The 25,399-nt window shown below is 40.4% G+C and overlaps 1 protein-coding gene across 2 annotated transcripts in view; it reads left to right on the top strand.

Moving 5' to 3' along the window:
• Nucleotides 1-25,399, top strand: part of mid2 (midline 2) — a 164,686-nt gene that overhangs the window by 26,030 nt on the left and 113,257 nt on the right. The window contains exon 2 of one of the 2 annotated variants that reach the window (XM_031303292.2): nt 14,506-14,564. The exons of the other annotated variant lie outside the window; for it this stretch is intronic. The gene's annotated coding sequence lies outside the window, so the exon portion shown is untranslated. The remainder of the gene's footprint in view (nt 1-14,505; nt 14,565-25,399) is intronic. 2 annotated transcript variants of the gene reach the window in all.

Genomic DNA, 25,399 nt, shown 5'->3' with positions numbered 1-25,399 from the left:
CCTCTTTTCAATATCTCTAGGTACTGTCTTGGTACTGTCCATTGGGTAATTTGGATGGACAAGATAAGATGGCTTTTTGTTGAAGCTGATACATAGAGGAGTGTGTGTGTGTGTGTGTGTGTGTGTGTGTGTGTGTGTGTGTGTGTGTGTGTGTGTGTGTGTGTGTGTGTGTGTTTTACCAGACTATGCATTTTCCATGCATGCATTCACCAGATGCTTGTGCAAATACATGTGGGCTTGGACATGCGTGTGAGTAACTACCACTTCAAATGTGCCATAGCTGAAGCCTTTTATAAAAGGCCCTTTGATAATGGATGTAAGATCTCCTGCTTGGGGTGTTTGGCTGCTCCCCTCATGCTGCAATGGACAGTCCATTTATTTATGTCCGTTCCTAGAGCCCTGGCAGCCCAGCTTCCCAACAAACCCTCAAAGAACATGAACAAAGGGCATATTCTGTCACAAGAGTGCAGAGGGGAGAAAAAAGTGTGTGGGAGTGAGAGGACATTAAACTTGGAAGTGTAGAGACACTCATGCATGCATCCACTTGAATGGGCCTTGTGTGTCAGCGTCTTTTAGTCCATTTGTGTGTGTGCTCCTGTGTCTGTCATGTGCATATGTGGCATCCCCTGACTCAAGGGGAATACCCACCAGATATTATGCCACTGTGTTCTGTAAAACTTTGTTCTGCACAAAGAGCCTGTTTCATGCTTGGCCCTTTAGAAGCTTGTACATCAAAAATGCAACTGGGTGGGTAACGGGTTGAATTGTAACAGATTCGCTAGGGGCTTTTTGTCCTTGGTTTGACTCATGGGAACCAGGTACTGTTGTTGTGACTTGTGAGTCTCATGTTTCTGGTGTCAGTCATGTCAGTGTTACATCCCACATTATGAACAGACAACATATGTGTGAAGTCATTGCAGGTCATTATAGCATCAGTCTCTAAATGTCTCATGTCCCAAAGGGGGTTTTATTTTGCACCTTGGTCCTGACACTTAAGCTGAAACTGTCAATCTTCCCACTCAGTAGATACTCTCACTGACTCCCAGGCCACTTTGATGCCTTTATTGAAACCACTACGTCTTCAAGTATTGAAGCAGTCCTAATAACACTAACCTCTCAATACAGGAGCAACAGGAGTATTCACAATATTCACAAAAGAAATAACTTAAACTCTACTTGTGGCCTCTTGAGAGACATGTTCTAAAATCTAGACTGAAACTGAAATTTAAAATATAAATACCGTAAATATTAAATCTCTTTAAAGGGAGGATATTATCTTTAACTTTTATCTAACTTAATACCACCCTGCTGGGATCACAACTCTACTGGGCTAATTTCAACTGAACTTCTGTACGCATTTAAAGAAATGGGACACTAGTTAAAAATAGCCTTTCACACAATTTATGCCCATCTTGAAAGCGACATTTCAGTACCACTTTTCCATTTCTGCTCCATTTACTGGATCCCCCTCTTTTTAAAAAAAATGTAATTTTTGTACGCTCTTTGGTATTTGGCACTCCAGAACCCTCTTCATCAGAGTCATGGCAGAATCTAAATTTAAGATTGTTCTGAATTCATGTCACCATGACTCACGATTACAGCTAATTTAAAAACTAATTGAAAGAACAATACTTTTCAATCTAGTGCAGAAGTTCAGGTTGCGTTTTACAATTTAGATCAAATTATCCATAGCATTGTGATGTGCATCATTGTCTACATGCATGGGTGCTTCAGCGAACACGCTGTCTCTCTCGTTCCTTGTGCCAGGGATTAACAGTAGCCTTTTCGGAACCCTGTGACGTTTTCTTTCTGCCTACATGTCCACACTGCTTGGCCTTCCTCTTTTCATCCACCACAAGACTCCATCCCTCATTGTGACCCTTCACGGGCTGCGTGCCCATGGATAAAGGGGGAAAATTACACTGAAATGAGCCTGAAAACATGTTCAAGCGCCGCTCCACAAAGCCAGATATCTGTAATCTTCTACTTGGCATTGTTTGGCACCGTAGCGCCCTCTCTTTTTCATCTCTCTTTTTTTGTCTCCCTTGTGTTGTTTTTCGCAACAACACACAGTACATTTAAATGTGTGCCACTTGTGACTGTGTGCCGTTTTGCTGGAGGTTGGAGTAAGTTGCTTGAATAGCTGCCGGGTTTCAAAAGAAGTGCAGAAAATGTTCACATCAGTCCCCCCTACACCAGCGAGTGACTGTAAATTGGGGGGATTTTTCAAGGACACGCAGAACAGCATTCATATTCATGCGGGGTGATCAAATGTAAATGATTACCCATAGGATTATGGCAGCGGCAACATTTCCGCTCACTCCCAGATTTTTGGGACCGTTTTAGAACACTTTTTCCCTGGCTGTGCAGGACCGCAGTTTGAACATCAAAGCCAGAGCGACACTGGGTTTTGGCTCAGTAAAATGGATCTGCAATAAGAGCTGATACAATTTTGTAGTTTACAGCTCATCTTCCCTGACTCAGAAAACTGTCCTTCTGTTATTACTGCTGCATTTGCTATTTGATTTATACATTTCCAAAGAGCACTTTCAAGATGCACAATACAGGATGTTGAAATAACCTGTAAAATAAACAGTGCATCTCACAAGAAACATATACAAGAAGCTATTTACAGTAACAGTTGGTTTGAGACTGGAACACCAATTACATTAGCATGTACGCACAAATCGAAGCAACATTCATTTAACTGGTGGCAATAGTATGTAATAGTGGGACTGCACTGTATTGGAACTTTAATCATTGATAAAACAGCTAAAGATGAGCTAATGAGGCTTTATTTATGGATTTGTCTTTGTTCAGTGAGCCTGTCTTCATCGCCTCTTCCTATGTGATGACACAGTCAATGCCTTACTCTGCTGCAGCAACAAATCAATAAGAGTCTGCCTGATCAAAGAGTGGGACACATCCCTAACACAACATCAGGCTACATATTAAATATTTAGATGGCACAGAGGAAGACAGTAGAGCAAGAACAGAGCAAAACAGAAGCTGCAGGAAGCACTGCAGAAGGAATGAGATGACTCCCACTAAGCAACCTTCTCCTTCTGGTGGTGTGTTTGACGTTGGCTCATACATGGGTTATAATATATATATATATATATATATATATATATATATATATATATATATATATATATATATATATATATATATATATACATATAATAGGGATATTTGCTGTCTGTTACGTTCCACTTTTTCCTCTACTGTTTCCCTTTAAGCATATTTCCATCCTCCTATACTAACCCCTTTTTTCCACCAGCCGCGCCACGGCGCGTCCCAGAAGCGTGCGTGAAGCGGCTCTCCCCTCCGCTAAAGATACACGCCAGTTCTATTTTCACGCAAGCCGCATGCCGTTCGAACAGCCGGGCAGGAAGTAAAACAGCTAGAGTATCCAGTCAGTTTACCAAAAGACACCCCCAAATATCGTACACAGAAAAACATAAAAGACATCACAGATCTTTTTTTACAAGGACAACGCCAGAAAGGAGAAGGCATATAGTTTAATTACATGAGTGCTTGAAGTGAAAGGTAGATTCTAGTTTAATTAACACGTGATTGTTCTGTAAAGTACTTGTAGAGACAATATAATCTGCGAGTCGGGCAGCAAGACACTGCTTCTGAGACGCTCTTGGTGTGGTATAGCGCGGAGGACAGAACAAAACCGGAACACGCCGAAATGCAGCACAGACTGTGTGGAAAATCTGGGTTACTCTTCATCTCTTTTACTAATGTTAGACAACTGTCCATCCCAGAAGTCATCTTTGCCCAAATATGACTCTCATGCTCAGTGTGATGATGGCTCACTGACGTGTCCTGTGCTATTTTTTAAATAGCGCACGCACACATTGGAGTTTTTCATAAGATTAGAAAGTGGTGATTTATTCTGCTGCACAAAGTATGGTTTGCACATCAAAAAAAGGCTATTAAATGTCCTTTTCAAATATGAAGCTTATTAATAATGTAATAGAACCCAGCCAATGTTAGCATGTTGCATTCAGGCTATGCTTTCATCTGTGATGAGATACTATTCCCTAGAGCTGTTTGCTCCCTTACTAAATATAAACAATGAAAAATTTCACACTACATTTACATGTGATAATTATTACATTGTGATACAAAATTGTTTTTCATATGGTGACATGTGACGTGTGGAAGACCAGCCAATGGCATTTCTTCTGAGAGATACTATATGAAAACATGCTATAGTTTTGCGGCCCAGCAGTTATCAAGGCCGTTGCTTAATGCTCAGCTCTGAGTGGTATCTGACAATTATTATCCGACACTGCGGTAGAGGAAGAGTCAGTGGCTCAAAGATGCAGATCCAGCTGGGTTACCTGCTAAATAAAACATTGGCTGATCCAGCAACATTATCTGCTTAACACTTGTGGTGCTGCCAGTTTAACCATGCATGTTCAGATTGAGTGGTTCAGAATGATACTGAACCATTTATTTAGGTTTAGTTTGGTAAATGAGAGTAAAGATTCATTTTCTGAGGTTAATAATAAAATGCAAGCTTTGGTTTTTTTTTTCTTGGAGTTATAAGTATGGTTAAAAACGTAATATAAGTGTAAAGACTAATTGAATGAATGAAAGAATGAGAGCATTGTTGACTTTTTTGCAAGTTGATGTTACTGACTGATGGTTTAATAGAATTCGCAGGCTGCTGACAAAAAGTGACTTAGCTACCAGATTGTTACAAGAATGGATGTATTTAAGTCGTTTAAAATGGCATCTTACAGGCTTGAAAGATCAAAGCACAGAGGAAGACAGTTGAGATGAAATCAAAAGTCGGGGAAGTAATAATAGCCTTATAACATAAAAACACAAATAAATACTTAAGATAATCAAACACTACCAACTGGTACAACCGTGACTAATTGTTAGCAGCTAGTGTGCAGCTATTTGCACTGGAACCGTCTTGCTTACCATAAGCATTTCTTTACATTTCTGTGACGTCTACTTCAATGTTGCACAGAAATGGTGGAACCCGCCACAAACAATGTAAAAAACAAACATGCCAACAGCATTTACAGAACATGAATACATTGGACAGTTATTGCTAGAAAAAGAAGTATCACAATGTATCTTTATATGATGTTCTTAAAGAATATGGATTTATAATTCACACTCTGACCTGGAAAAAAGTCATGTTTTTATCTTATCTTTATTCAGACTCAATTACTGTAACTCCCTCCTTTTCTTGCATCAACCGAACCACTTTCTCGCCTCAAACTAGTTCAGAACGAAGCAGCTAGGCTTCTCAGTGGTTTTAACAGACGACATCACATCACCCCACTCCTGGCTTCTCTCCATTGGCTCCCTGTTTGATTTAGAAATGATTTTAAGATTTTAGTGATCACTTTTAAAGCACGTCTGTGTCTGGCTCAAAGATATAGTAGCGGAGATATTGACCCCATATGAGCCAGTTGGCAGCCTTAGATCTTCAGGTAGATCTTCAGGTGGGTCTTCAGATCTTCGGTTAAGTCGAGACTTAAAGCTAAATGTGACCGTGATTTTGTCATCAGGCCCCCTCAACTTTGGAACGACCTGCCTGAGGAGATTTTTATAGACCTGCTTTTATGTGATATTGATCTTTATTTTATTTATTCAAATTAGTTGTATTGCTTTTACCTTTTTTTTTTGCATATTTTTTTTGTCATGTTTTTTATAGTTTTTTTATTTGGCTTCACTCTACTATGTTTTGTATCCTTTGTCTTCTTGTTTTTTATTTACCCAAATGTTATCTTGCTATTGTTGGGCCACACTGTTAGCTCTCTGTTGTTATATTGACCTCTGGATATCCTGCTTTAGCCTTTCTTTGTCTTTCAAAGCAGTTCGTTAAATATGTTTCCAAAGGTGCTTCATAAATAAAGTTATTACTATACTTGTTTACGGAAGTATTTTTTGCGCATTAAGTAGCATGCCTGTTGAAATTAGACTCATTGGAAAAGCACTGATGCTTGATTCAAAACCTGATGGAAGAAAATGTGCTCTGCAATAATGATGCCCCAGTGAGAGATCCAGCAGGGAGAGAGGAACAGCTGCTTGGTAGTAAGCCATTGTTGCGGTCTGTTTGGATGAACCACAGAAATAGGCGGAATATGCACATTCTGCGGTGGGTGAAAAACAACCCTGTGTTTGTGCAGCCTGATTAGGCTTCTGTTTGTTCCAAGGAGGTCCTCTGCACATGACTGACGCATCAGATTCTGATACGATCTGTCATATGTATTATTATCTGATTGTTGAAAAAGGTACAGTACAGAAGTATGCCTACGCAGTAAGATAATTTTAGATCCAATTTAGCGTTGAAGCTGCTCTCCCAACTGACTCCTCAGAGTCATTCTGTACTGCTCTAAGACAGAATAACATATATGGCAGAGGATTTTCTCATCAGTACTAATATTGTGTGTACAAAATCCTAAAATGGGAATTATTCTCGACAAATTTAGATCAAGGCTGTCATTACTTGTCATATGTCATAGTTGTTGGCTTTGTCAGGGCACTTTGCTGCTAATAAAATAAACACCAGCTCAGCAGCTGTGAAGGAGAGTAGCAACCAGGCAAAAGACAACACTATGAAAGGGCTACTGCAGTTCTGCTGCTGTGTGGCTGAATACAGCAATGCTAACAGATTTTGAGCCTGACTTTGAGCCAACTCTGTAAAGTTGGAGGGTCCTAGTTAAAAGGCAAGCCCTCTCCTCTGAGTACAGATGCTACAGAGAGCTTTGGAGCTGATAATTAAAAGTGCATCCGACTGAGGAAAAAAGTCGACAGTCATTAAGGTAAGAGGTTCAGCCTTATTGAACAGTCTACATAGGGACTGAGACCCGGCCGTAGCTGGCACCCCGTTACAGAGAGCTTGGTTAGGAGCCACAATGCACACCACAGTCCAAGTTCATTAAATCACTGAGTCCATCTCATTAATTTCATAATGCTAAACTTGTTATGTAATTTAATGCAAATGTCAAACTGAATTGCCATGTGCTCACTCACGTGCGGTGCCACATTTTCAAAATTGCACACGATGAGATGCTGACCATCAGCAATGCGTGTTACTACAGCTATAAGACAGATCTTTTTTCATGCCTGCTCAGACACATATAAATATTATTTATATTTTTGTAATAATTTTGTAATCTTCGGTTCCAAAGAAAATTAGGCTCTAGGGGCTTGTAAATCACTCTTTAAAGGTAAGTCATCAGTGTGAATGAGCACCCAACAATCACTTCACAACATTGCATTGCGTTAATATAGGCACCATTGCTCGTGATAATATGTATGAGAGCGTTGTTAGTGTCAAGACAAGACAGGAGGAGATGTCTTGTACTTGAATTTAAGCATTTTCTCTACAAAATAAACATTAAGTTCTGTGATTAAATTGGGGCCACCCTAATGTCAGTCATAATCTATTTATGCCAGCGGGAAATGAAGGACAATTCCACCTGCTATTTGTAGATATAACATGTAGTTTGTAATTCCATAAAACTGTAACAGAATGCAGTAAATCAACAAATGCTGGTGTCCTCTATGAATGAATAAATACATAATAGTCCATTATAGTGTTGGTCATTACTTTTGTAAACAATGCACACTGCCCTTTTGTTACATGCCCGATTAAACAAAAAAAAGTTGTGTGTGGTTTAAAAAAAAAGACCTGTTACTGCTTTTCTCACGCTGGGAAAAAATGCTGATGGTTGACGTACAATGTTTGTATTCTGCTGCGAGTGAGGTCATATCAGGAAACGCAGCGAGGATGTGTGAGTTTCCCTGGCAATACAAAGTGACTCCTGTGTGTTGTGGTGTAGCTGATAATGAGCAAAAATTGTGTGTGTGTGCGTGCGCGTGCGTGCGTGTGTGTGCTAATTCTGGAAGAGGTAACCAACGCCCTTCCTTATAAAGCGCTCGCCCTAAGACTTAAAAAGTTCTATTTACCAAAACTATTTCTAACTTTTGACATTGTGTCATCAAAAACAAAAATGTGACCAGCATTATTATTTGATATCAACCATATGTAAAGTTGGTGGTGAACTAAAGAAAGAAAGTCACATAAGTGCTTATCTTGAGGAATATTGATACTGTTTGTAGCTTTTTGTCAGTTCTGTTCCATCAAAGCCTTGACAGTTAATTTACTCTCTCAAAAATGCAAGATGCCTCACCGGAGGTTGAGTTGACTGAGCACAGCGACAGCCTTTGTTCATGCCAGATAATTGAATATAGTGAACTAGTCATCACTCTTGTCCTTTGTGTTTTTATTTGAGCCAAACTGTGTCAGCGCTGTTCAAAACTCATTAGCCTGTGTGCATTGCACCACTGACATTTATCTGTGCGTGATACTCCCTTTTGGCATTTTAATAGTTGATTTGTGATGACCTCGAGAACGGAGTCATTTTAATTTGATCAAGACAGATAGGGTGTTGGTGGAATATTGAATGGTATTTGTCAAGTATTAAGTAGACCAGAGAGTGGTCACTTCTAGCCCCTACAGCAGCTAGGAGATCGTGGTTTGGAAAACGTCAGACAGCTAATGTCATGGTGCATTGTGCAATTTGTGCTGCTGCAGAGTAACCAACAGTAGAGGACTGTGGCTGTACTGGGCAGATCCCAGTGGCCACCAGCAGGAAATTGTGGTTGTGAGTACTGGAGAAGAAAAAGAATGCTTAGTTGATTTTTCATTAAGTTATGATTTAAAAAAAAAAAAAACACAATCAGGGCTATAAAGTGTCTGTTGACTAGTCCTTAAATATATATACTTTCTACATGGACTCTATAAATACACCTGACTTAACTTGATGAAAGTTTTTGTCATACACACAGTATCAGGATCAGAGAGATCTCATTTACAAACACGCTCTTGAAATTTTATGGTAACGTCTTATCTGTTTGCCATACCAGATTGTGGTCAGAAATGCCTTTTATCCACATCAAAGGCTTGTTGCTGCTCAACACATGTTGCTCACACAAGGTTCACTTTATTTTTCTCACAATCATCACCGGCTAAAGTGAAAAAAAACGTAAATTTTCTGACACCAATTTAGAGTTTTATTTTTGAAGCAGTGCCACTGCCAGACTGCAAGTGGAGTTGGAGAACTTCAAGTATAACCTTGACAAGATGTAGAAGAAAATATTATTACATATATTATTATTAAACATTATTTTTATCGCCTCAATTATTAACATCTGAGCTTTTAACCACCATAAATCCCTTCACTTTGTGTCTAATGATACGCTCCCAATTATCACATTCATCCACTTCTGTCTCTAAGGTTTTTCTCAGCAGGGAAAGAAGCAAATGTATCAAAAAGCCAAACTGTGAAGTCTGGACGGTACAGGGTACTCTCATCAAAGTGAAATCACAGTCTGTCTTTTACCAGAGTATATATAGGACCTGTGAGGGAGGGAAATAATATCGTAGTTTTTTATATTCACAGGTTGGATATTTTTCGCTGGGTGTCCTCCTGATTATCTTCCTTTTCTGACTCCTACAGGAAGAGAATTGTGGGTTGGAAACCGGTTTTGTAGCAGCTTCAAACTAAAGTAAAAGAGGGAGAGAAAAGCAAGTAGAAGTAGGGAGAGATAAACGTGTGAGAAAGCCTTGTTGTTATGTTGTTCACAAGTTGATGGCAACCTGTTTCCAAGTTACACGCAGTATTTTCCTATGAAGTCACAGGGACCTCTTTGGCATCACCAGACCTAATGATGTATGAATGTGCTGACCCCGGGTTTTCACTGCCACACCTGTTTCTATTCAGAGGATCCAAATGTTCCACTCAGAGTAAAGAGTTTCCTTTTGTAAAAACAATGTGAAGAATAAAGGATACATTTACTTTTTACATTGTTAGATGTCACCAATCCATCAGTCTGTGTTTTGTTTTGGGGGTGTCTTGTGGGGGGGTGCTGTGGGAGTATGGGGCTCCGGGGTATACGATCCATTGGGTCCTTATATAAGTGTGAGCTGTGTCTGTATCCTCGGCAAGAAGTTATTGGGTGTTGCATTCTGCCAGGGTTGTTTTTTGTTACCAATTTACTTTGAGATCTTCATGGACAAGATCTCAAGGCGCACCCAGGGGCAGGAGAGTGTCTGGTTTGGGGACCTCAGAATCACTTCTCTGCTCTTTGCAGATGATGTGGTTCTGTTTGCTTTATCAGATGTGACCTCTAGCACGCACTGGGGCAGTTTGCAGCCAACTTCCAGTTGAAGTGGTTCGGCCTTCTGATCAGGATGCCTCCTGGGCGCCCTTTGGAGGTTTTCCTGGCACGTCCAACTGATAGAGGATCCTGGGGTAGACCCAGAAAACGATGGAGGAATTATTTATCTCATCTGCCTTGAGGAGCCTGAAGCCGTTGTTAGGGAGAGGGACATGTGGGCCCGAATGAACAGCAGATGGATGGAAGTCATCAATCAGTAATGCATTCCAGGAGTTACTTTGTAATATTTAAATTACCATATAGATTGTAAAGTAGAGAGAGTTTCTCATAAATATTTTGATCATGTCACAGAATCAACCCATTTAACTTGGGTCTAATTCTGACATTGCAATGATGGCAATCTTTGATCAAACTGGTACATGTGGGCTCGCCACATATATTTAGCCATTTTTTTCATATGAACTCAGAACAATGTCGGGAGAATCAGGTCCAGACATTGTCTGAAATTTCCTTTTCACACATGTAAAACACAACAGGAAATATTGTCCGTGTAAGACGCATTGTCAGTTACTGGCAAAACTCTTGGTTTTATACATTTGGTTTGGGTGAGGGGTGGCTCCTGATTAGAGCATGTAGGAGGCAGGACATGACACGGATTACACAGGGGTCATGTAGCTGGTTTGTAATTTGGTCATAAACAACCGAGTCTCTTGCCTCTCTTTGAATTTGTCTGACGATCAGCCCGAATCTCGTCATCTCTAATTTTCATTGCCGTCTTTTGTTTTTCTCCACCCTCGGATGTTTGTTTTCTTCTGGTTTTGCTCCAGCATCATGATAGAAATGTCATCAACATGCCCATTCACTCGTTGTGAATTCTCTGGACAGTGACCTGCTATATTCACACAGGCTCAATCGGACATTACACAGACTTTGCACAAGGGAGCAGGCAGGTAAAGTCTGTTTAATGTCTGGTCCAACTGATTCGGACATTTGGGTTTTCACATACAGCTCCTCCAGTAATGCTTAGATAAGTTCAGATTTGTAGTGCATGTGTGAAAGGGTCTTTAGTGGAAATTTTGGCGTGTCAGTTATCACAGGCATTCCCCCTATTAAGATCTATTTAATGATTGGATTTCATTCTGGTCTGTTGAGGGAGGTGATGATGATGCCCTAAAACTTGAGTTTTATTGTTGAGTTTTTGTTGAAAAGTATTCCACTAACAAAGGCTGGTACAGCGAAACATCACATTGTCTTTCAGTGTCTAGGGAATATGAAAAATACATTGCTAAACAAAGAAATGCGCTTAAAAATTCAAGGTTGGATTGCCAGTATCAGTTTGGATATTTTGAACTTGAATGTTGAATGTCACTTGACTTCAGGGCTTTATTTGACATCAAACCATTTTATGGGTTTCTTATAAGAGGTTAAACGTTTAAGGAACCTAGTCATTAAAAAAGCACAGTCATAATTCTCAAAGACAAAACTAAAACTACTCTAAATGCTGTCGCCAAGTACTGTATACTAAAAGTGTTTGCAAGGTAGAAACATATATTATATTCTTCTAATTCATGTCATCTGTGCAAGGCTGTAAGATTTGTTGTGCATTACTGGGTGATTGTGTTTTCTGTTTATAACTGCTAATTGATATGACAGCTTAAATAGACCATTCTCAGTTGTCATAATATAGCAGTAGCAGATGGGTAATATGTGCTGTTATAGACACTAATCTCACATTTACATTTAGATATTAGACATTAACTGACACTAACATCCAGAGCGAGTAAGAATTAGTACAGTGCCACTGATAACTATTTATCAGAATGATGTTTATCTAAAGCTTAGAACTCAACTTTAGAACTGGAAACAAAATTAAAAAAATTAAGAAAAGTCATTAATTGTACATACATACAGACCCCCATATTCCTATTACTATCAACTATTGAAAAACGCTAATTTTTCCAATTGGTACAAACTGCATATTTGAATGCATTTAAAGGTATTTTCTCTCTTTCTATTCATCTCTTTTGTATGTGATAAAGAGACAATTTACTTGGCATTCAGAGGAGATTAAAACTTGTTGAACCTCTTTGTCATCAATTGACAGGCTTGTTCTCTGCTTATTCCCTTATTAATCAATCATGATGGTGAATTGTGGCACATTGATGCACACCAATGATTAAGAGACAGTAATGGTGGACGACGGGAGGAGCAGCATGCAGCCACGTCGCCCATAATTAACTATGTTTTTGTTAGCACACCTCATGTGAATTAGTTTATATGCTAAATAATGATCTGTATTGAAAATGAATTAATGCTTTCACAGCATGATTTGAAGCATAATTAATTATCCAGATTGCAGCAAATAAACCTAATTGAAAAGTAGAAAAAGAAAGTGAAAAGAATAAATAAAAAGAATTGCGTGATCACACAAATGTATTTAGTTTATTGTAAGAATAGCTTGTAACTCTTATCATTATTTTAGTGCCACAAGAGACCATGAAATCAATTCAAAACTCAGCATAGAATTCAAATTATGGGGAGTCATAAATAAGAGTAAATAGTACTTGCAGACACATTTTAATAAACCTGACGGGTAACTATTTCTTTGTGTGTTTATCGTCTTCATGTGTAACATTCCACATGATCAAACTGATGTCAAAGCAACAAACATTTGACATGCAGGAGCATCAAAAAGCTCAAGCATAGCAACATGTTCTTAGTCTTTACTAAATACTACAAAATCCCCAGTATTCAGGTATGATACTTGAGGTATTTTCAACACAGCTTCTCGGCACAGTCTCTCTTGCCAACTCTTGTCAGTCGTGGATGACTCACTGGAATCCCTCCTGAGCTGGTTGGGAACAATAACTTTGCCCAAATGATGGGCCATGTGTTCTGTTTTCTCAGATTATTTCACTCTTACAAAAAAGTAACACCACACCTGCTGGCCCTGGAGTAAACAATGACCTGATTGTCCATGGTGGGACTTCTTCTGTTGACTGCCTCCTGTTGCCTCTGTTTGGCTGCCTGCAGGTATGATATTTACCTGTAGCCACTCTGAGGACAGATCCTGCTTGAATTTCTGTAATTCCTTATATAAAATCTGAGGCATTCTATAAAGTGTAACACGCCAAAGTGGTAAACAAATCTTCTTAGGGCTGTAGAAGAAGATTTTTGTTTACTGCGTTTGAGTGTGTGTGTATGATTTCCTTTTATTTTTGAAAATGGAAGGTGTTGCCAGAGCCTGGATTAACAGTCAAAGTAGACTCTTAAGTGAACACAAAAAAAGGATACATTAATACGAAAGACTACAAGAAAAAAGAATGTACAGACAAGGAAGTGATGGGCTGTGACATTGCATTTTTCAGGATCACTCTTTCATCTTGCTTTTTGGATGCTTTTATATAGGCCTTAGTGGTCCCCTAATACTGTATCTGAAGTTTCTTTCCCAAAATTCAGCCTTGGTGCAGAATTACAGCCACTAGAGCCAGTCCCACAATGAGCTTTCCTTAGTATGTGCCATTTCTGTGTCTGTAGCTTTAAATGCTATGATGTCTCTCTCTTTCTCATGGGCGGGCCAAATTCTCTGGGCCGGCAAAGCAGAGAAAGGGGAGGTATGACGTCATAAGGAGGAGATTCCAGATCGGCACATCTGAGCTTTCATTTTCTCAAAGGCAGAGCAGGATACCCAGGGCTTGGTTTACATCTATCGCCATTTCTGCATTTCTAGCCACTGGGGGACCATAGGCAGGCTGGGGGAACTCACATTAATGTTAAAAAACCTAATAAAGTGACATTATAATGCCATGGGACCTTTAAATTAAATTGGAGCAAAACTAGAAAGTAGTAGGGGTATCTTATTTATGAATGACTATCTTAGATAGTAGGCAACATGACATGACATAATATGTTACTACTGTACATATGGTGTTTTTTTTTTTTTTTTTTAATATAGGCTCAACTTGAAGGATTATTTATGGAATCCCCACCTCTAGCACCTACAATAGAGCATCCAGTGTGTGTATGTTTGTATGTTTGGGAAACATTTGTAAGTTCAGCATGCTGTATGTCGTGGACTATTGCTAGTCATTGTTGCCATCCACAGCCTACTGTGAAATAATTGTCTGTATTTGACTTAAACATGGGGCTTCATGCTAATCTGACTTGTTTTCTCATTATCCTCCCACCAACCTCTCCCCTTCTCTCCCTTTCTGCTCATTATGTGTCGTCTTGTGTTTACCTCACTTTTTCCTCATCCTTTTTCTCTCATTTGTCTCTATCTTCCCTCTCTGTGTGTCTCTTTCTCACACCATCTCTCTCTGTCTCCCTCTCCAGCCCAGCGTCGTCCACAGTGGTGCTGCTCATTGCTAACTAGGCTGCCTCCAAGCCCACAGGTACGTCTCCTCCCCCCTCCTCTTCCTCCCCCTCCTCCACTCCATGCTCTATTTTTAACTCCACTCTGCAGGATCCTTCCCGATGATTCTCCCTCTCCAACCCCAACTCACATCTCTGTCAGCACCTACCTATCTACGATTCCAGCCAAGTGGTAGAAGCCTGTGGACCAATTTGCTCTTCTATTTTTTGGTTGAAGAAGCGCTGCCTCAACTTCATTTTGACCATATATGAACGTGCAGACTTTTTGTTTCCATAACAACGAGTCCTTCCAGAAAAATGCTGAGTTTTTTGTGATTGTTGCGGGCAAAAATCCTTCATTATGTGGCATGTTTTCTTAAAAAATGCGATGGAATATGCGGGATATTTATGCAATTTTATGCGATGAAATTGCGGGAACTTGCAAAAACTGCGGTTTCATCATGGCTTCATCGCGGGGTTTGCAGCTTTTCGATGATGTTCACGTCGAACGTTCCCATGGCAACAGGGCTCTTGTGTGAAGTAAACGCAACATTTTTCAACTTTTTGCTAAGATATATGCGACTTTTTTGCAACGAAAATGCGGGGATTATGAAATTATGCAAACCCCGTATATTTTGCGCCGAAATCGGCAATTTATGCGGCGAAAGTGCGGCGTATTTGAAAAAATGCGGCCCCCGCATAAATATGCGGACTTTGGCTGATTATGCATTGAATTATGCAATCGCATAATGGCATTTTTCTGGAGGGACTGAGCAACATTAGATGGTGACTTATCCTCTTTTTTTACATCATATGTTTAAATTAAGTGTATTAGATAGGAAGCATGTGTAAAATGATGATAAATTAGTGGGGTGAGTTGAGGTAGAGGAAAGAAAAGTGGAGAGAGGATATGACCAAGGTCATGATTAGGATTCAAACCCACACATGTAATTCGCCAAAACCTGCTGAGAGCCACACTGACTTAAATGACTGGATTAGATACGTTCATTCATGTCTAAACTGGTGTGCTTTGTAAAGCTACCACCTTGCCTCGCATGGAGCCTGGCATTGAGTGGAAACATAATGCACTTGTTGGACTGTATAGCTGAGTCTGGGGCCTCGTCAGCTCCCCCTCCTCAGCCTCTTGTCTTTTATGACCGCTCGACTGGCTTTTCCCGGTGCATATCCTCCTAACAAGAGCTTACAGCACATAACCCCCTCCAGGGGAAGAGTACTACACTATCGAAGCTCTCTGTGTTTGTGTGGAAAAAGCTTGTTGACTTTATTATATACAGGTTGAGTGGCTGTGCAGTTCTCGCACGTAAACAATTGAAGTTATTTACACTCCTGTGATGGTAAAAAGTAGCTTGAAATGGATTAAACCATTAGCATAGCCCTGGTAGCTAGACTTTTCCTCAGTAATGTTTACTCTCCTATTTTAGAGACCTTTTTAAACAATTAATGTAAAAAAAAAAAATATATATATATATACATATATATACTGTATATATATATATATATATATATATATATATATATATATATATATATTTATTTATTTTTATTTTTTGTAAAAATTAGTTAAACATCTTTATTATAGATGATCAATTTATTAAGATGATGCAGCTTTCAGATGCAGCTCTATAGCTTTCCAAGTGGCACTGATGTTTTGACTTATCCCATCGGAGGGGGTCCCCTAATAACAACAATCTATTTTTCTTATGAACTTGGGGTTTGGTTCCCATGGTAACACTGTTTGTCTTTGATGTGAAGCATTTATATTTAATATGAACTTGATCAAGGTTGTCTTTGATACAAAAGGGAGGAGGGACAGAGGGAGAAAAGGAGTATAAAATGGCTAGATTGAGGCTCATTTAAAAGTAATTGAAGCCAGGCTTTTGCCTATTGACCGGCATTGTTTGGTTTAATGGTGGCCTCTCAAAAACAGATTACTGTTTAAATACCTGCCGACTTAAAAGACAAATGTTCTGTTGTTTGATACAGACAATTTGAAAGGGCTGGCCACGTCTAAGGTAAGCAACATTTTGTCAGCCATAACAACACAGACTGACTCGGTAATGATTCTCATCTGTGTTCCTAGACGTGCCATTAATGACTAAGGACAGAGCTGCCTTGCATGATCCTCCCTGATTTTCCCATGCACAACCTACACAGGTAGACGGCTATGAGAGAATCCATTTGTCAAACTCACAGCCCTTCACGGCTATAGACAGCCGCTGTCAATGGGAGGCTTTTGAGTTATTATTTGCCTTACCAAAAGAAGCATGTACCCTGTTTTAGAGAGGTTTCTGAATGATTTTACACACACATGCACTCAACAATGCACACACTCACATTAACTTTCTGCCTGCCTCCTGTCGTGACATATCACACACCCTCCAATTACTCAGTTGTTGCCTGTCAAGGAGGCACACTCTGCAGCAGATGCAATTGGCCAAGCAGTGGCATGCTGAGATAATGCATGCAGGCACGCTGCCAAAGTTGTGATGTCGCATGCAGCACTGAGTGTACACTTTGAATGAACAGCATTCATTTCACAACACTTTGAAATAGTGTTTACTGCCCTTTCAAATTTTTCAAAATTGCTCAGTTTGAGCATGTCTTATGATCCAGTCGTGGATGTCTGTAGCATATCAAGCCCCTCTCTTTTACCTATTGTTCCTTTATGCGTATTGATCAATAAACTAGGAATGCCACATTAAAGCAAACTTAAGCACTTTCAATGATTGACTGATTCTGTTTTGGACATATTTTACGCGAAAGCAGGAGGAAGACCCATTAGCAGGGGCTTTATAAATTGGCTCTCCTCTATGAGCCACAAGGGTCTCTCTGTCTCTCATCTTTCTGCTCCACTTCTGCTTCCCCCTTCTCTACTCTCCATCATTTTCCTCTGATGTCTGTTTCTTACTCATCTTCATTTACTCCCTTTTTTTTAGCCTGGCAAAAGCAAGAATAGATTATTAATTCCAGAGAGGCTAGTTTTATTTGTTTTGTTTGCCCTTTTCTCTTTCCCGCTGATTGCATTTCATTTCCCTTCCTCTCCACTTGTCTCATCCCTCCTCCCTCCTCTGGTGTAAGCCTTCTGACAGCCGAGGTACCCTGCAGCCGGCCTTGGCCAGGTATAGCACTAGATGAAAGGTTTGCAGCCAGAGCTCCCTTTCAAAGATGCCTTCTGCTGCATTCCTGCTCTCCATGGGCACTCAGTTGTCCCTGCCAGGCAGATGGAGAGAAAGAAGGCAAGGAAAGGAGAGAGAGTAAGGAAGTAAGGGCAAAAGAGTGAAGGAAAGATTACAAGAAACAGCGACAGAAAGTAGAGAAAGAGAGAGTGAGATCTTGAAAGTTTGCCTTGCTCCAGATCTGGAAGTTGCACCTGGCCTCTGTAGGTGATCAAAGAATCTTGGCTTCCAGGTGAGTGCAGCTAGGGGAAGCAATATGCCCCTGCTTTCACTCCACTTCCAGTTTGAAGCTCATCTTATACACCCGTCTGGAGGTCGCCACGGGACATGAAGGAGTTTTTGAAAGTGTTCCTGACATGTTTTTATCATCTGATGTCTTGGAGTCACACTGAGGTCTGGGTTCAGTTGACGAAGTTACATATTTTGCCTTCAACAGAATCCATTGAACTTTATCCCTAAAGGTGAAATTGAAATGTCTTGTTCAGCTTCAGTGCCAAATCAACTCAGGACTGATGTCCTCAGCGCCCAATCAACTCAGGACTGATGTCCTCACATATTTGAGATTTTTTTTTATCAGTTTGTTACAATGGAAGCAAGCTGCTCTCTCTTATATTGAAATATATTGATCAAAGAGCAGAACAAGTAACATGTTTGTCTCTGTGAAAAACACGTTCTTTCAAGAAAATAACACATGAAGATGGCATTCATTTGTTATAAGATATTGTTTTGGGATACATTTTAAATTCCTTCTATTCAAACCAATCAATAGGATGTGCTGAGTCCCCACTTGAAATGATATTGGCTTGCCACACAGAAAATATGTCCTGCTTGTGTATGTGGCAGTTCTCCAGAGTTACCATTTCATTCTAGTAAAAATAGTCTGCTGCCTCAGCTTCCAAACTGTTTCACAAGCCACTACTAGACCAAATCAAAACACAGCGGTGTGCTTTCAAGTCCAAACCCACATTTATTAGCTTCATTCAGAAAAGTCATTGCCTGGGAATAATTGAAAAAAATGTATGCATAAAAGAGATATTGTGTTTGCCGTCAGAATGTAATTGATTTGTTTATTTAAAATAACCATCAGTGATGGCTTTCTCCTCAGTGACTGGAGGAAAGACAAGCGGGTTCTATGGTATACCTATATCTTAACCGAAGACAAGCTGGATAATGTACTGCAGGTCTAAGCTGAACGATTTGACTTCTGGATGCTGCAGTGACAGGTGATACTGAGGGGATGCAATGCGGGCAGTAAAACAACTGACAGTTGGTCATTACGAAAGACGCAGGTGGGCCAAAAATCAATCACACTGAGACTGGCCTGGACTCTGACAGATGCCTGACGTCTGCTTGATGAAGAGCTCTGCTGTTCCTCTGAGTGATGAGGAGGAGGAGAGGGCAATGAAAGGGGAAAGAAGAAGGAGGGAATTAGGATGAGCTGGAGGATAAGCAAGAGGCATGGAGGAGGAGGTGTGAAGACAATAATGAACCACTGAATCGGGGAATAAGCAGGAAAGTAGCAAAAGGGTTGAGGTACTGTATATGTAAATGAGTAGATCTGGGGGAAAAGTTAGGGAAAGAGGAAGAGGTCAGCATTTCATAGAGTAAAGGGGAAAAGGAAATCAAGACAAAAGGGGAAGAAGATAAGGAAGGGTAGAGCAGGAGAACAATGCTCAAGAAATTTTGCCAACACCTCAAGTCAAGCTGTCATTGGATGTTGGTACATGTTTTGACAACACATTTATAGGCTATTTCATGGTGTCTGCTCCAACTGTATGAGAAAATATCTCAGGTGGGAAATGCCACTGCATTATTTTCCCAGACTCAATAACTGGGAGCATTTTCTTCTCATTTGACAAACATCTATATCAAGTTGGAATTTTCTACTCCGAGATAACATCAGGGTTGTACATGCACTTTTTAAAGTCCGCCAAAGTCCAATCAGATTCATTTAGTTAATTAATTGCGAAATAACTTTAATCAAAAGACATTTATTTCGTTATACATGCAGCTTAGTCTGCTCAACATGACTACTTGTATGGCTTATGCTTGAAATAAAAGGCCAACAATTGGTAGGGCACATGCATTGTTGAGCTTGCATCTGTGTGGGACCCCTTCTTTTTCGCGAGAATCGCAAGATTGCATATCACACGACACTCCGTCTTGTCAGGCTTCAGGTGATGCGTTTGTGTCTGAACTACCAGCTCACGTTCGGTAAGGAGCTACTGGCAGCTATGGGCGTGGTTTAGATGTGTGTGTGTGTGTGTGTGTGTGTGTGTGTGACAGACGCGACAGTTCTTTCAAAACAACAATAGACCTTTTTCACGGCAGACATGTTGACATGTCATAGTAGGAAAAGCACAGGTGTATTCAAAACCATTAATGATGGCTGCGTTCCACTTAGGAGAGGCCCTGGTATTGTGCATGCTGACTCACTGAAATAATTTACTGGGACACTTTACATTACACTTGATGGAATTGAGCCATCATTAAGGTGATCAATTTCACTCAAACGTCTTTTTATTAAAGCATACGATTTAACATACAATTCACTTGTACATTCTAAGAATTTTTTTATAAGTAATTCAATAAATCAAATAAACAGTAAACTTGAAGTGGTGCAGCATTAAAGCAAGGCAAAGCAAAAAAAAAAATAAAAAAAAATAAATAAATAAATAAATAAAAAAAAAAATAAAAAAATTTAAAAAAAGAGCGAGAGACAAGTAACAACAATAATACAAAAACAGTGGCAAGAACACTACCAGGCTGACCGCGATCCCCCACATTATCCCATCCCCCCCATCTACCCATCTAACCCCTCCCTATGTATCTCCACCCCATCCACCCTCCCTCACAGAGGCCTTCACTCTAATACCATTATAATTGTCATTATATCATGTGCTAGGATGCAGACTGTTGTACTGGAATTGTAGTTTTGAGGTATGATATAAGGGGTTTCCATGTTTTATTGAATAAGTTGAGCCTGTCTTTCAATGTATACCTTATCCTTTCTAAATGAAGTGTGTTAGTTAAATCCTCTAACCACATCTTAGAAGTAGGTACAGTTGTGCTCTTCCATAAGATAGGTGATCAATTTCAGCTGTGCTTTTCCTACTATGACAAGTCAAAATGTCTGCTGTGAAAAAGGTCCATGGCAGACGTGATAAACAGATGGCTTATCCAATCACCTGCCAGGTATTTTTTTGAAAGTGCCGGCCCTTTTCCATCAGTTTCCAATAACGGCTTCTCAGATGGTTCTGTGTAACAAACCATCTGGCGCATCAGGTTATGAGACTGCAGCAAATGGAGGGGAATAAATTGTTGTGGCAAGCGACAATCCTATGGCAAATGGGTAAACAAGTTTACAGAGCACTAAGAGAGTACTTATCCAGCGCATCAGTGTCAGCCTAAGTCTTCCACAGCAAGGCCATCAGACAACATATGAACAAACAAGTTTTAGATTAGTGTTTAAGCTGTTGGGGTCGAACACAAAATGACAAGCCTTTTTACTCCTGCACAGTCATGGTGGTGCTGTGCTGAAAAACCATTACAGCTTCTTTTCCTGCATTCTTCAGAGCTGGCTCCATGCCTGCCCAGGCACTCTGATAATCAGTTAATGTGCTGAATTATTAATTTTGACAGTGTTACGGGCAGCTATGCTAACCTTATTTATTAGACACACAGTAACAAAAGTTAGCCTACCCGGCAACATTAATCCCCCTGTCTTCTCTCCCAACGTGTTGTGTTCAACGTGAGAATGAGACTAAACTGGTCTGAATGAATGCATATCCCTGCTACTTCTGGAGGGGTTTCGTGCTGTGTCAAACTGACTCACCCAGAACACTGCATGGTTTCGCCTCTGAAGACGGCCTGCTTGCTCCGGTGTCCACTGTCGGTTGCGAACAGGCCGCACTTGAGCTGTTTTAGCGTTGTCTCTCTCTAGGCATGGGCAGCCCCAGCTCATGGAGGGAAAAACAGTATTTTCCTTCAAAAAACTGTATTTTTCTCAGTATGCTTCTGCAGCGTGTCCGTTCGCTCGAGGCTGTCTCCCTCTCGCTTCCTCAAACAATCTCCATCTAAATCTCGTCACCTGCCAGTGGGCGGGGTTAATCCGTTTTCACAAACACTCCCCCCTCATGTCACGTGTCAGTATTTCCCTACGCTCACTACTCACTACTCAAAAAAGCTGTCATGACAACAGTCTTTGTTAACACACATACTGGGCCCTATCTTGCACCCAGCGCAATTTACTTTGTACACCGACACATGTATCATTCCTATTTTGCACCCGACGCACAGCGGACTTTTACCCCAAAAGAGTCACGTCGGTAAATTAGGGAATGAACTTGCGCTCCCGGGGGCGGTTCAGTAAAAAGAGGAGGCGTGTTCCGTCGCAAGTGTTCCCTAGTGCTATTTTGCAGTTTCAGAAAACCGTTCCGCCACAGACCAGGAAAAATCTAGTCTAAAGTCAGTGGCGCGTTAATCAGATACTATTTTAAGGGGGCATGCTTGGCCGTAATGTAGAGTGTGCACACTGCGCATACAGTTCCCATTTTTGCAAACAATACATATAAATACAAGGAAAAATATGACCTTGTTTTACACAACCTTTCCATGAATCATGGATGTGTTGATGACATAAATGAGGAAATATTAGAGGACTTAAGGAGATGTGATGTTGAACTGCATGTGCCGATGCCACTTAACCCAAATGCCCCAGCAGCAGCATGGGAGAGGAGAGACAGAAGAGCTGCATCGTCTATAGTGAGGTAATCCCAGTCTAATGTTAGACTACATTGCAAAAATATCACCATGCATTCATAACCTCGTGATTCAGTGAGAGTGAGCCCAAAACATCGGAAAGTATGTTTTTGTGACATTTCTTTATTTACATTTTGTCAAAAAGAAAAATCAATAGCAAACGTCGGTCTCCTCAGCTGTGAACCGCTCCTGGTGTGCGCCCATGGATGTATTAAGAGCGTGCGCCTAGCAAATTCGCCATTATAATAGCAATCCGCCATGGAACCATGCACGCCTGCTTTTAAAGGGAATGTGAGATAACGCTCTGATTGGTTTATTGCACATTATGCCCAAAAAAAAAGTAATTTATCCCGCCAGTATAATAGCAACAGCGCCCGAGATCCACCCACAAAGCCACTTGCGTTTGGCGTTTGATACTTAAAATAGGGCCCACTATCTTCCAATGAGCCTCCAGTCTCTACTGTCCCTCTTCTACAGCTGTGTTGCATGGCAAGTCACCCAAATACTGAACAGGTGTAGGTAAGGAAATTACTCCATCTCAGGAAAATGCCTCTTTGCTGGCTCAATGCTGGACTTTGCACCATTAATTCATATGAAAATAGAGCTCAAACAGCAACCTATCCTTTGTGACAAAAACAGACAAGTGTAATGGAAAATATGGCCTTATTTTAATCAAGGCTAAACTCATCTTGACCTTGGTTACAGAAATTATACTAAGCAGTTTTCACACTTAATTAGAGTATGAAGTGTAAATATTACCCCACTCTGATTTGGATGCAACCATTGTATTCTTGGCATATGCTCTGTAGCAAATAAGAGACTTTTCCAATACAGTTGGTTAGAGTTTGCTTAAATTGATTTCTAACTGTTGTTCCTATTCGTCACAGTGTCATTTTACAGAAATCATTTTCACGTTAACAGAGATATTTTGAAGGGCCATTTGTTAGAGAAAAAAAATCATGATTACAATACCTACAATCTTGCACGTCATCACATAAATACTCACATCCATATAGTCCCCATGTACTTTGAATGGTTTCACAAAAGAACATGTTTTCAGATGAGATATTATCTTCATATTTTATGCAATTTGACATAAGCTCTCCATTTGTTTTAATATGCTGCAAATACATCCCTCATATGTTCATGAGTGCTGCACAGCTCCTAGCATACAATACACTGTAGAGTCTTTACCGTGGCCTGCTCCATACAATCCCTCAATCTCTATTTCTTCTTTGGTTACTTAATCACCTTCCTCCCTCCTACCTCCGTCTATGTCCTCTACCTCTTTTCTTTCATCTCCTGCTTTAATCAAGCATCACATACCCAGGAGGATGAGGGATAATGAGATTAGGCCTGTACATGTTTACACATTCTGATTTACATTAGTTTTCCTGTCTTTCTCTGTCTGACCCATATTTTCTCTATCTGCCTCCTCCGTGTTTTTGCTTTTTATGTCTCCAGTCTCCCTCACAGTCTCTCTGTCTTTTTCACTTATGCTGCAGTAGCAGCGTGTACAGTACACTCTTGCTTTGTTCACCAATAACCAGTTAAGTTATTTATTGTACACCAGTGACGGTTTAATTCCAACAATGCAGTGTCAGATCTGATTATTTTAGTTCAGTTGACAGTCTCATACATGATCTATATGTAATAAGTCATTCTCACTGTTGTGCTTGTTTTGCATGGGGCTGCAGTTGTGTTTTAGGTTATGTAATAAAAAATTGTGTGGTTGTGTGTGTGTGTGTGTGTGTACTGTATAGTATGGTATATACTGTATAGTACACACACGTGCACACACACATACAGTGACTGATCATGTTGAGCACTTCTCCAGTCATCTGTCAGCGAAACTGTAGTCTATATCCTCGACGTTCCACTTCCGGGATTGCTCCGGTGCCGCAGGAAATTCCACCGGATGCATGTCTTTTCGCCGATGTCAGTTACCGTCAGCTCTCTTTGTGTTGGAATTTTAAACTCCGGTGGATTTATGAGGACTATGGTTAACTGCTCCTCAGATCTCTGCAGGGTAAATCCAGACAGCTAGACTATCTGTCCAATCAGAGTTTTCTGTTGCACGACTAAAACTACTTTTGAACGTACACGTTCCACCAAAAGAAGTTCCTTCCCAAGGCTATTTTGCAGCGGCAGCGTGGCTCCGTGCCAAGCTTAGCGCCGCCCATGACAATTGTGATTGGTTTAAAGAAATGCCAATAAACCAGAGCACGTTTTTCTCCCATCCCGGAATGCTATGTGGACTAGCCAGACCCTCCTCCGCAGCACCGTGAAGGAAGGTCTGGCAAAGCGAGACTAGCGAAACTGTCCTCAGTGTAGCCTCCCTTCATGTCATCTGATTCTGAGTCTAAGAACCACTCAATCATTACACAGTAAAGCTATCCAAACGGAGGGGGGCGAAGTTGTTGAGGCTACAACTAATGCAGTGTGCAGAGTCCCAGGTTTTAGCAGGCTACTCTTGGGAGGAAGCAAAAGGTCTTTGCAAAAAGGGAAATTAAATTATAAGTGCTTAGCAGGAGGGCCCTATTGGTCCACTGTGACAGAGATAAGGTGAGTGAGCCAATTCCAAATGTCTGTAATCCTAAACGACTTCCGTGGTACCAGGGGATGTGAGATATGCATTTTACATAATTGACCATATCTGCATAATTGACCAATACTAAGCAGCACTCTAATTTGGAATTGATTTTAAAGGCTGGATCTGTGATCCAAGTTTAATCAAAAGTGCGGCACATCGAATAACCTGCTATTGCTCTCATATTGACTGGACTTTCAATACATTTTTCAGTTTTCTCATGCAAGCTTGTTTTTTATCAGTAACATTTGTCAGCTAAAATTGACCCTTCGCTAAGCCCCGCCCTCCTTAGTTACTGTTGCTACGCCTGACAAGCTTTCGTGCCTGG

This window comes from Sander lucioperca, chromosome 1, assembly GCF_008315115.2.
Source record: "Sander lucioperca isolate FBNREF2018 chromosome 1, SLUC_FBN_1.2, whole genome shotgun sequence".
In the NCBI taxonomy this organism is placed as follows: domain Eukaryota; kingdom Metazoa; phylum Chordata; class Actinopteri; order Perciformes; family Percidae; genus Sander; species Sander lucioperca.
This window is presented reverse-complemented; position numbering and strand designations above follow the sequence as displayed.